The sequence below is a fragment of the Perca fluviatilis genome, chromosome 8 (assembly GCF_010015445.1).
Source record: "Perca fluviatilis chromosome 8, GENO_Pfluv_1.0, whole genome shotgun sequence".
NCBI classification, from domain to species: Eukaryota; Metazoa; Chordata; class Actinopteri; order Perciformes; family Percidae; genus Perca; species Perca fluviatilis.
Window position 1 is genome coordinate 20,430,702 of NC_053119.1, and position 14,232 is coordinate 20,444,933.

Sequence of the window (14,232 nt, forward strand, 5' to 3'; positions counted from 1 at the left end):
GTCCTGCTCTTCAATATCTCATGCACTGACACACTCACACATAGAAAATTCATATGGAGTTAGGACTCCAGCATGTCATATAATGAGGCCTTCAGGTGTTGTTCCATTCGTTTGTCAGGGAAAGCACTAAAGTTTTTTGGCACTCTGATGTTTTTGTGTGCTTTGTTTTATGTCTTTCTCATATCTGCAACTGTCTATGGCAGCTCTGAGAACTGTTTCATGGCAAATTGATAAGAGATGAGTCCAAGTTTATGCAGGCAACACATTTTGGGGTCATTACAATAACACCACCATTAGCCCGTCTTGCATTACTGTGAATTGTGATTTATTTATTTTTGTGTCTGTTTCAACAAATATCTTTGTCTGCCTTCTTAAATCAAGACAAATATTATAAATCTCGTAACTTTTTCATTTCAATTTGCTGCCGTTCTGTTTGCCAACATTTTTTATTTATTTTTTTCATCCTACAAAAGTTGACCCAGCCTTCATATCTGAAAGGGTCTTTTGGATTCTGTTATCACTTACTGCCAAAACTTTACTACTGGGAACTGTAAGCAAAATAACATGTCATAACCAATACATATAACCCACAACAACAGGTCGTGGGGCATCACCATTAGGCCTGTTTACATGTTTAAACCCTTTTACATATTTTATATAAAGTTTCTTGGGTCATTGCAAGTCCATTAAAATTTAATTATGTAAAAAATCGATTTCTGTCCTCTACAGAACTGATTCTGTCATATGTGAAAGAACGGAGCATTGAGATGCCTTTTGTTGTGACTTCTGCAGATAATTTTCATGCTTCAGGCTGTTGATGTTAGGTTATTGGTGTATTGGTTTGAAGGTGCAAAGTCCAAAATTGTGCAGTAACTCTTGAGAGTTAAAGATTATATTAAGTCTCATTTATCCTATTTTAACTGCTTGAAATCGCATTTAACACCCACTTATTTTTGCTCGCAGTTTGATAAGTAGAGTCTAGGACTTATCACAGGATCACAGATTTAAAGCTATCGGTGAGCAGGAAGTTCTCAATGATAAGCATGTACTGTGAGGTTAGAGATTGCACATTATTTACAATAATTGAGTTGCTCATGAGTCATAGTGCAAGACAGTTGAATAGACCATATATCAGTTTCTTGTATCAGTGAGTAAATAACATTCCCACAGTTCTGTCATTGACACTCAATTAATTAACTGCAGACCATTTGGCTGTGACAAAGTTGGAGTTGAGGTTACAAACAGGAAGTAGGCCAAATCTGCAGTGCTTTCCCCAATATTACTCAGAAGGAAGATTGGTCTTTTATGCCCGTTTGCAATGTACTCTGCTTGATGTGCTCTTGCATTGAGATCTCCTTTTTTATAGTTATATGTACCTTTTAAGTTGGTGAACTGCCCTACCTTATTTTTAGTATTGTCAGTGTTTTTGACAGCCCCGGTTAAAATGTTCATGTCATCCAGCTTGTGTGTGTTGATCTGGGCTCAAGTCTAGCAAAGTGCTTTTTTGTTTTTGTTTTTCTTTGAAAATTACTGTTACTAAGTTACTCTAATTCATTTTATTATGAATTGCTTGAATGTGCCCCGACAACCCATGAGCGCCCATTTAAAACTACATTTATTGCATGGTTGTTTATTATTTTGACAAATCATCACCTTGACCTGTTAACCTTGAGTTTGATCAATAGTATTGTAAATCACTTTATAACTGATAATATCCAACTTTGGAAGCATTTCAAGGTTCAATTACCTTTACCCATGGTTGTTCGAACCTTGTCTTCAAAAGTGACATTATTTATTAGACATTATTTGGAGCGAACAGAATGATTGATGGAAAGACTGGCAGGCAGATTTAGAAAGCGGACAGCAGCTCTGCCTGCAGAACCTTATCCTGCCTCAGCCTGTCTGCGAAGGAAATGCTGGGATGCTACCCTGAAGTGATGTCTGTTCACTCAACCCATTAGATGAGTTTCCCTCCTTCAGCTGCTCTTCCTCAAAGTATGATGCCAATCCCTTCACTTCTATCTCCACTGGAAAATACCAGAGAAACCGTTTTTTGTTTTGTTTTGAATTAATCACAGCATGTTTGCAGATTTGAATTTATTGACGTCACATTCTTTATTGATCTAAGTTACACCAGTAATGGAAGCACATTCTGTACTGTGATATGTGAACCTCATTAAGCCGGTCCATTAGTCATGTGTGACACTGTGCCTGTAAGTGTTGCCCATTGATTCTGTGGTCCCACTGCTCAAACCTGGAACTCTTCCATCTGCCGCAGCTCTTCTTACACTTGGTCCTGAATCATCCATCTGAGTTTCTCATTGTGCACCAACTCCTTCCCTTTGCTTTGGCTACATGCACCGCTGTTTCGGTAAAGAGAGAAGGCATTACATCAAGAACAAAAGCGATGAACTGCTGCTCTAAATCCTGGACTGGAATTGATTTTCTTCAGTTTCAGATATTTCAGAGAAAGAAATGCTAGGAAATGAGTAGGACTTGTTCACCGGTAAACCTGAAGTCCATTTGGAAGTATTGTTTTATAGGCTGATTAATTAATGTGGTAGGCTAAAAGCTATTAATAGTCTCTAAAGTTGGGAGCAGTGGTCATCAGACTTGTGACCAAAACTTTATGATTTTTGCTTGTCCCTTCATACTATAAAAAGTTTCACTGCAAACTTTACTACATACATGTGGTTTAGGATAAAATATTTAACTTCAGCTCAGATAGTAATAAAATCTTCTGGTCAAATGCATTCCCTTTCATCAACATTTGGAAAATAATAATTGGAGAAATCATATTGCATGAAAATGGCAGTTTCACATGCATCAGTGCGACAACGACCCATGGAAGGGATTCGCAGGGACCTGGAGCAAGATGCACATGGTGCGTGTCTGCAAGAAAGAGGACACGGGCATATCAGCTGCATCAGTATTTGTAAACTGCATAACTTTTCCTTTGTAGATGTGGTTTTAGAAGCCCATATAGTCTTTTTGAGTGGCCTCTCTATCTCAGGGTTTTTCTTTCAAGTCAATTTGAGATGCTGCAAGTCTGTGTTGTGCCATCCGTAGCTTCATCTCCTTGTATTATTCATTCTGATGGGCTATTTATTTGATTAAACATTGAGCACAGATATATTTTGACAGCATTTGGACCCTTCCATTAGTGCAGGCTGAATGGAGAAACTGTAAATAATCTATCCTTAAGTGGGCCTGACTGTTGACCCCCTCCCGTCAACACAAGGACCTGCTTCTGTCTAAACAACTTCCAGCTGGGGAAGCCAGTCAATCCTTTGTGGTGGTCTCACCAGGTTGCTGTGCAGGGTATCCCTTGCTTTCAGTTTATCTCAGATTTTGTGGAGCTCAGGAATTTTTCTGTCCTCAGCATGGAGCAATTTGACCACATAAAGGTGGCAGGAACTGTTGCTGCGGTGTTTGGTCACAAGTCATTCGAACAGTCATGGCTTATGGGTAATGTCATCGGTGCAGGAACCAGTTTTCGGTTGGGGGGGATGCCCTGGATGCGTGCATGACAGTTCATGTGACTGCTAACTTAATGTTTAAAATAAACACTTTGTGCCAAGAGTCGGATGATACCACTTTGTGCGTTAATTATGGAGCTAGAGCCAGGAAGACATTAGCTTAGCATAAAGACTAGAAGAGGGTGAAAGTGCTAGCCTAGCTCTCTCCAAAGTTGAAAACTCCCACTACCGTACAAGTGCACCTAAAGCACATTTGTGTCTCCCCTTTACCTAATCCGTACATAAACAGAAATGTAAGAACAACAGTTTGGGATGAGTTACATGCTTGCTGTTAAGAAATAGTTGCACCAATTCACTCCCTTTTAAAGCCACACATTGTTTTTACATTAGTGTTTGTAGTCTGTGTACACCAGTTAAACAAACAACCTACAGTACAGGCCAAAAGTTTGGACAAACCTTCTCATTCAATGTGTTTCTTTATTTTCATGACTATTTACATTGTAGATTCTCACTGAAGGCATCAAAACTATGAATGAACACATATGGAATTATGAACTTAACAAAAAAGTGTGAAATGACTGAAAACATGTCTTATATTTTAGATTCTTCAAAGTAGCCACCCTTTGCTTTTTTTGATAGCGCTGCAAACCCTTGGTGTTCTCTCAATGATCTTCATGAGGTAGTCACCTGAAATGGTTTTACCTTCACAGGTGTGCTTTGTCAGGGTTAATTTGTGGAATTTTTTCCCTTATTAATAAAAAAGCAAAGGGTGGCTACTTTGATGAATCTAAAATATAAGACATGTTTTCAGTTATTTCACACTTTTTTGTTAAGTACATAATTCCATATGTGTTCATTCATAGTTTTGATGCCTTCAGTGAGATTCTACAATGTAAATAGTCATGAAAATACAAAAGGAAACACATTGAATGAGAAGGTGTGTCCAAACTTTTGTCTGTACAGTACTTTTATGTTAATTTGTTAGCTGTATTGATGCTGGCAGGCGTTTTTGAGCTTTGGAGAGAGACAGGCTAGGTGCTTCTAGTCTTTATGCCAAGTTAGGCTAATCACCTCCTGGCTTAAGCTTTATACGTAATGCACAGACGTGGTTTGATGATGAGCAAGCATATTTCCCAAAATGTGAAATGAGTCCATTCATTTATGATGCCTGTCAGTATCTATATAAACTGTCCAGTCCCAAAGAAGCATGTGGTTGCTTCCTCCGTACAATCAGTACAATAGACTCAGTTGACATCGTGCAAATATCATAGCACGGCCCTCCGAAGGGGGAAGGTCAGTGTTTAGAGCTTATGTAAGTCATCATTACGGTTGAACTGCAAGCAATGGGAAGGCCTGCATTAATTAGTTAATGTCAAGCTCTGTCTTTATGCCCATCCAAGACTCATTCACTTCTGTTTCAACATACAGGCTCTGCAATAGTGTCAAACGGCCCTTTGGCCATTTAACCATCATCACACTTCCTCTCTTCACTCTCCCATCAGGCTGTGCAGCTGAACAATAGTACCAAGTTGTATTTATAGATGATAGTATTTCATCAGATTCTCAGTGTGTCATCAGCACTGGAGGAAAAAACGTTGCCGTGGAGAGTGGAAGAAACACGGTATATATGATTGGGACATTATGCGTTTCCTATTTCAGCCTTAAATAATGTTCTGTGTTTGGATTAGTTGTAAATATGTGTTTGTATATCATAGAGGACCATTTGTTTTCTGGTGGGAATGAGGGAGGATCTGGTGGGATTAGATTCTGTAGAGTCTGCAGAGAGATCAAACTGTACAACCTCCAGCTGTTGATCATCATATGACTAATAATCACCAATATAAACATAAACCAATTATGCTCTGCTTCCAGACGAGCATTAATTTGTTTCTGACCTCTGCATATGATTTGTTTCTGATTTTTATTTATTCACATTTATTTATCTGTAAATCAGGATTTTACAGTTGAGTGCTGCATACAATGACATTAGATGAATTTAATTTACATCCTCTAATTAGTCTAATTAGAATGTAGACTAATTTTAAGAGCCTGTGTGGCTACATTTCTGATTCAGTATCCTCATATATGATTTCTTATCTGGTTGACGCATTGATTCATGAGGGTCAAGAGAAGCGGATGAGATGATAGTGATTTCAGCATACTAAGCGCTGATGACCGATGCAGAAATAAACGGTTAGGGCTTTTCTGTGTTCTAAACTCTGGCTCTTGGGTAAACCAATTAGTGAAGGCACATTAGCAATGCCTAGCATCAGCTTCCCTTCTACCTCGTGTGAAATAGAATAAGTCTATCTCAGTCCTTTAGGTATTGTGCCATAACATATTCCCCATGCATATGTCTCTGGAGCTTGGATGTGCGTGTGCTACCAAGGTCGCCATATGAGAATAATGTCATGCTTCTTGTCTGCCTTTTAACCAATTCCCTCATGTCAGATTGCTTGAGATCATCCTCAACCTCAAATAGAACCACTTTATGACAAAGAGGACATATGAGAGAGAGATTGTGCAACACTTGTACTATTGTGCAAGATAATGTCAAAAAATATTACTCGCATGACATCAAGTTATACACTAATAATCGCCAGAGCAGCATGGCTTACGCTCATCAGCATTATCTCCACATTATTCTTGTGGTAGGCTAAAAAATAAAAAATCTTCTAGATAGATTTTTTTTTTTTTCTCAAATGATTAGATACATTTGACCTTGAAATGTAATCGGCCTCCTACCTCTCCTCCTGCAGCCTCCCATTTTCCAGGCTTCAGAGATTTGTCAGAATTGCTGCCCTGCTCTCTGTGGTCTCTCTCTCTGTCTTTCTCTGTCTATCTTTATCTCTCGCCCTCTTTCCATCCCCTCCTCCCTTCATTATCTTCTTACGATATTGAGCACTGAGCTCTGACAGCTACAACTCTTTCTCTATTTAGGCAGTATATTAGAGGTAGATAAAAGTCCATTGGTCCCTTATAGATTTGGCAAGCCCACCAACAGGAAATAGAATATGACCTGTTGGATATACGGAGTGTGTGAATTGTTCAGTTTATTGTACGCCAGCATGTTTCTTTGGGTTCACAGCAGTGTGCCGTGTACACATTGCAATGACACATTGCTGTCATGTACACAATAAACAAAGAAGAAATGTTGCAAAGATGTTTTTATTAGGACATCTCAGATTATGCAGTGATAGAGCTCTGAGTAGAGAACGAGTTCATTTGAAGCTGAATATCTCTGAACGACTCAAATAATCTCTAAATAACTAAATAAAAATAAACAAATTTTGCCTTTTATGATGGCAGTGCAATCCTAGAGACTACAGGTACATTTGTCTACATTAATAAGCACACAATATGTTATACATCTGCAGTGTACTATTAATTTTATTGTTAATAGAGCAACATTGCAATCTAAGAGAGGTCTTTCTCGAGTCACATAACAGGCTATATATATATATATATATATATATATATATATATATATACATACATACACACACGCACACACACACACACACCCCAACACACTTATTAGTCAGATGGTTGCGATCTGCATAATTAATAATCAATCTGCTCCCAGACAAAATCAATCAGAGCAGCACTATATGGTTGATTCACCATAAGAGGATGAAAAATGTGCCTCTATAAAAGGACTGCGATGAAAAAAATGAATAATAAACTTAAAGGAGAATTCTGGCCAATTTTTACGTTAATCTTGATAGCTATAAATATGCGAGTACTTTAGATTGAAAAAATCCGACCTGAATCGGTCCTAGCAAACTGGAGTTGCTGCAGCTACCTCTACGAGCTTCCACTGAGCTAAAACGGTAGTTGTCGGGGTAAGTTTTAGAGTGCCTTTGTGCCTCTTAACAGACTTAACATGCAATTAAAATGTCTGTGCAACATGAACAGGGCCCTTACATGACAACAAGATGTGTTTTCAACTCAGACATTGTATAAATTCACCTACCCTGTCTCTATCCTGCCGGTAGGTAGCTCGCCCTGTTAGCTGCTAGCTGCCGTCCGTGATAAGTGTGTTCAGCCAGGCTTCTGTGATAATCATCATGCAGCAGTTCCGTGTGTATTTGTAGCTCATCCATTTTGTGTGTGATTGATCTGGTGTTGGTGAGTAGGAGGCTTGGCAGTGGCGATCTGTGTGGTAGTTCCGTTAGCTGCGCTAGCAGGCCTGACCGGCATCCTTGCTTCTTGGAGCGATCTGCACGCTGTTTACCTTTTCCTGCTACACTGGGACTTCAGCGCAAGACTACAGCTAGCCTTCTCTAACGCTATCACTGTGCAAGCCACAGACCTCATTTGGCCCGTTTCCATGTAGTTACATAGTCACTGATATGGTCATAACCACTACAGTGCTCAATTACCTATTTTTGAGGGGGAATGAACTTCAAGTTTTCGTCACGAAGGCATGACCTGTCCTCTGGAGGACATAGCCAGACCACCGTGCGCTCACTGGATTGTTTTTGGGAGCGGGATGCGACGAAGGCGGGGAGAAATCAGAAGCAAGGATCCTGGTCAGGCCTGCTAGCGCGGCTAAGGGAACTACCACACAGATTGACAATGCCAAGCCTCCTACTCACCAACACTAGATCGATCACACACAAAATGGATGAGCTACAAACATGGAACTGCTGTGTGATGATTATCACAGAAGCCTGGCTGAACACACTTATCACGGACGGCAGGATCGAGACAGTACTCGCATATTTATTTATTTAATTGGCCGGAATTCTCCTTTAATCGAGAGAGAGAGAGAGAGAGAGAGAGAGAGAGAGAGAGAGAGAGAGAGAATCTTAAAATCAGTAAAATGCAAAACAAGTTATGTTAATCACACTCGGCTTAACTTCTCTCGTGCAAATTAAACTGTTGAGCAGAGCTTGTTACAGCCGGCTGACTTGCAGGGTAGATTACTTTCTGCAGTGGTGACCAGTCTCTCTCTCTCTCTCTCTCTCTCTCTCTCTCTCACCACACACACACACACACACACACACACACACACACACACAGGAATGGGCATGTCACGCTAACTCTGGCATGGATGCTACCTCTTTCATCTATGGGCCAGCCCACCTCTGAATGGGCTCCCCAACGCCAGCTGCATTGCCTGATATGGACATAACTAGCGACAGTAAAACTGTCGGTGTGTGTGAGAGGATGCTTGTGTCAATTTAAACCATCATACTAGCCTTGTGTTAAAGAAAAAAAAAATTGTTTTGTTTGTGCAGTATTTTGAGAGGTAGGATCATGAGGCCCAAGGTGACATGAGAGCAGCTCTCTTGCCAAGTAGGCTATATCTTTCCAAGAATGGCTGCACACAGCCACAGGTAATAGCTAACTCAACCATGAGCCTATGTTTTTTCTTGCTAGTGACCACTTGACAGCTGTATCCACCAGATAACATCACGAAGCTTGGCACTTCTTATATTAAAGATATTTCCTTGAAAACAACATCAAAAGATATCTAATCTCTGATATATAATCTCTGTATATTCTCAGCACTATTACTCTGCTTTTAGCTGACATGTTGCTGATACAAGCCCAACATGGAGCTTTTAATGGACTGTCACGACTGTTAAATGTTGCTTTTCCTTTCTAAATCTGTTTTCCAGGACTATATGTCATGTTTGTTAGTTGTTATTGGTCCCACTTGTATGGTAAATCACAGTTGGAGAAACAATGGTTCAGCATGAGGACTGAAAAGTGGAGGCTTGTATAAATACCTGAGTAGGATTAATGTTGGCTGTCTGTCAGTTTTGTTTTGGTCAGGCATTTTCATCCGAAGGGAGCGACCAATCAGAATGCAGATTCCAGTTCAAAAATATAAACCTCAATATCATATTTGCTCTTTTAATGGATCCCAATGAAGGTCACCACAAATGAACATTTAATCAAATATTTGTACTGAGAAGGGTTTCCAGAGGCCTTTACTACGAAGCAGGATTTGGCGTTAACGAGCTAACTTCAGGCTCAACCCAGGATTTTCTGTACTACGAAGGTGGATTAGTTGTTATCGGGTTCAATCGGCGTGGTAACTCATGCTGAACACCTAACCTGGTCGGGAGCAGGTTAAGTTGGAGATTAGAGATCAACCGGTGTAAAAGCACCGCCTACTGACCAATCAATAGATTGATAACGGCGTCACCATTCTTAAAGAAGATCAGGCGGAGCTCGGTGCAGAGAGAGAGAGAGAGAGAGGCGTGCGCTCATAAAAGTTAACACATTTTGAGACCGATATATTTTAATGGGAGGGAATTACATATCGGCTTCTTGAGCCGTGTGTCGTCAATGCGCATATCGGTTTGAATTATGTTTTTATATTTTTTATTTGCTCTCACGATCGCTTCCCACTGCCAGGGTTGCAACTGAAATAATAGGCTAAAGCAACAACAGTTTATGGAAAGCACAATTGTAATTATGGTCAGATCTTCGTCCTGACTGATGGGGAAGTGATATTGATAAGAGTAATTTACGCATCTACAGCGTGATCGGCAATTTTTTTTTTGCCAGCTTTCTTTCCTGTTTTAGGAAGCAGTGACTGTATTGCGTTTTCCCTGTAAAACCGAGTCTATGTTCTTCATATTTATGTAGAATTATAATTTTCTCTTCTTATATATAACATGCGGCTCTGGTAGATGTTTGCAATTGGTCGTGGTGCTTAAACACCGCCTCTTTTATGTGAACGCGCGCGCCGCTGGATTGGGAAACCCTGAGTTGACTGAACTAGTTGATAACCAGCATCGTAATACAGGTTATGCGGGATCGCGGTTCTTAGGTTTGGTGAAGCCGGATTACTGAAAGAAATCCAGGACATGTTGATCTTGCTTCGTAGTACAGGCCTCTGGTCCACACACTGTCTCATCATCATGTCGTTGTTGGCCAGATGGTCTAACCTTAGCCTCACAATGAGATACGTGACATCCACACATAGCAGCAGTGGCTAAAGGCATGATGACAAGCTGTCTCCTGCTCTCAGAGAGACTGAAGTAGGACATTGATGATAAGGGCTGAGTACAGAGCGCTGCGATGTGTTTTTGTGCTGCAGTTGGGGACGACACGTGGAGAGGGGCCTTTGCAGCCTCCTGCCTCTCAGGGCTCTTTTGGCCTGTGTATAATTGATGAGTGGAGTGAATAAGAGATGAGTTTGTGACTGTCAGCCAGCCTGATGGGGATGGACAGAGCTCAAGTTTGGCTCCCCTCATCTGGCTGATGATGACAATGATGGTGATGATGATGCCCGGGTTTCTTCCACAACACTGTCCTGGACTCTGCCCAGCCTTGCATCACCACTATCGTCACTGCTACCTCTTCTGGATGGCAACACAAAGGAGGGACGTGCCAGAAAAGAAGAGACAAGGAGAGGAGAAAGAGGCGAGAGGCGGGGTTGGTATGTGGGGGAGATGAAGAAAGCAAAGAATGGAAGTTAGATAAAAAAGAGGGCAGAGGATAGGAGTGGGGGAGGGGAAGACCAAAACAGCTAGAGAGTGAAGAAAATCACTCAAAAGAAATGATGACATGCAGATCAGACGCATTAGTTGCAGTAGTGGCCTATAAACTGACCAGGTAAAATTATCCTCCCCTATATTTCTTTATTCATAATCAATCTCTTTCCATTTATCTCTGGAGAAATGGAGACAATTTGGGTAGGAAATATCAGGGAGCTTCTTATAGGTAGGACATGTTAGGATAGGAGCGTGCTGCTATGGTATGAATATATTACCGGGTTCATCCCAGAATCATTTTCAGTGTCCCCTTTTTGATGAAGGGGTGATAGAATGCAAAACCGATTTTACCCAGTCATAGTTGAATAACAAAAGTTTGGTGGGTAAATAGGACATACATATAAGCTCAAAATCCCATTGACACCCCTTTACTATGAAAATCTCATATTTTGAAACTGCCGCTGAAAACGGGCGAATCTCAACAAAGCTGGAAGTTGACGTCAACCTCCCAAGACCTGTAACTTTGTCACGCCCATGGGTGTATTAAGAGAACAGTCACGCCCCAACATTTACATAGGCTGTACAACTGACCTGAGATCAGGTAGTCTTCTGAATCTAGGTCACGCAGATCTCTGCTATTCCATTACAAAATTCACTTCTGAAACTTTTTTATGCGAGAAATCAACTATGTAAAGCTCAAATATGGGCCGTAAATATACTATAGTTATGCCGAAAGTCTAGCTAGCTAGCTAGCTGCGATATTTCCCCATTGTATTGAATGGGACATATAGCTAGCAGCTGCTCGTCCTACAAAGACGCCTCGCGTTCATAAAAATGCCTTAAAATCAAATCGGACACAACGGTTAGCTTTATAAAACATTGGGGAATGATGTTATATAAGTGGCGTGATGAAATTCAAACTGTAAATATACTATAGTTATGCCGAAAGTGTAGCTAGCTAGCTGCTATCGTTTCCATAGTGCAGTATCCACAAATGGTGACTTTGCGCTTGGTATGGAGCCCAGCAGGCTGCCGCTTTCTCGTCAGACTGTGTGGAGCTTGTAAAGTCCGACACGTCTTACCAAATTTGCAATTTGCGATACATTTTCGTAAAACGGCCCATATTTGACCTTTATATAGTTGATTTGTCGCATAAGAAAGGCTGAGAAGTGAATTTGGTAAGGAAACATTGCAGTGTCTGTAATATGAGATTCTGTCGCGTCTCTAATGTGTGTGTATTAGGGATTCGCTCAACCAATCAGCGCGCGTCTCTAATGTGTGTGTATGGCGATTCGCTCAACCAATCAGCGCGCGTCTCTAATGTGTGCGTATGGCAATTCGCTCAACCAATCAGCGTGCAGCTCATCTAAATATTCATGAGCATACCATATTTGGAAGAAAAGCTCTCTACAAATAGGGCCAAAACAGAGGGATGCATAAGGGCCAATAAAATATCAACCAGGCCATTTTCAGCCCAACCAATGTTACATACCCCATTAGGAGACCATAAGGAACAGAGTGAAATACCCTATATAATCATTCTATCACCCCTATAACCATTCTGAGACAACAATTTAAATATCAATGTGTTCTTTCAGAAAGGGATTACCAACAGAAATTGGACTTGTTACAGATTTGATGGAAAGAAGCTTTCTACAAATGGCTCACAATGGAATGCATTGTCTCTCTCCCTGACATGAATGCTGAATCTAAATTGTCATTGTCATGTCCAGAGATGTGTACAAAGTTGCTACAAGTTAGTTTTACAAAACTTTAAAGGATTGACCTAGCTTTGAGAGGTGAATGAAAATACCATTGGAGCGCATTTATTCTCCCAAGGTGATAACCTTTTTTGACTTTTATGATCCCATGACTTTTTCTGCGTAGTGCTACCTACAAAAAATACTTTTTACGTCTTTCTTTTTCACCGATATCTGACTTTAGATTTTTCAATTCAAGTGTATATGCATATAGCATTTATAGCTCTCTGTCTGCTCCATCCTGTGAAAGTGAAATGAGACATTCTATGGGAATCTGCTGGTATAGTCGATAGCTGTGGTGGTGCCGCGGAGAAATAAAGTCTGCCCTTTACACAACCGCTGGGACCGCGTGACTGACATTTCTGCTAATGCCATCACATGAGCCGTGCCATTTCAGTGAAGACATGGACAGATGCCACCCTCTGCTCACACCATTGTGACCACACAGGAAACTCCATGTCTCTCTGTGTTTTCAAGTTAAAGCCTGTGGAGGTAAATTCTTATAGCTTCTTTGGAAGTATGCTACCTCCTTAAACATCATACGTTGAATTCTTCAAATGATCAATGATTGCAGGACAGTGAAAGTATGGAGGAAACGCAGGCGAGTACAGTTGCGGCTTGGACATTGCGTGGCCGCACCAAACATCGCATGGTGAAGCTTTTATGTGTTGCATTTTACAGCTTCAAATGAATCTCAGACATGAAAAGTTGCGTGTCTGAATGTCATTTACGGCTCACGTTTTCAATGTGTCAACTTCAGACAGACAATGCATGGTCCTGTTTTACGGCACTCCTTGTAGTCTGAGGGGAGTAGGAGCTTGCAGAGCTCAAGGATTCTATGATCTCTGACAGACTGTACTCTCCCTCCTCTACTTTGTGTCTTTTGGGGGAAGGTGTTAGTTAGATCTGAAGCAGGCGAGTAGGCAAGCAGTGTAGCGAGGGGAGCCTAGAGTTTTCAGCTGAGTCCAGCATTTTTCTCTCTGATCTCTGATGGCTCCAAGATGTTTTTTAAAGCAGCTGTTCTCTCTACATATGCTCTCTTTCTATCTTTTCTCCCCCCTCTATATCTCTCTCCTCTCACATATTCTGCCCCCTCCTTCCTTCCGGCCCTTCCAACTTTCCCTCTCGTCAGGAATCACACAAAAGTGCTCGCTTCACCTTGTCTGATCGTAATCGCCCCTCGTCAGTCGTTCTCCGCACTTGTTCTCTTTATTTCTCTTATGCTTCTCCCTCTCTCCCTCCTCTGTCTTTGCTCTCTTTGCTTCTGTCTCTCTCCCTCATCCTTCATCACTGATCATTCATCTGCTCTGATGTAGGGCAATGGCATTCTGTTTCTCCTATAATATACCGGGGTTGTTGTGTTTCTGCAGTGTTTTACCAGGGATTGCCCATGCAAAATTAATGTGATTCTAATGCACTCTAGTGCTAGTAAGATTCATTCATCTGCTCATTCACAAGGAGTCCAAAACATACAAGATAATGACTTGACTGAAATTCCCTCAGTTGAAGTGCTGAAATAGCAGTTAGCTGTGT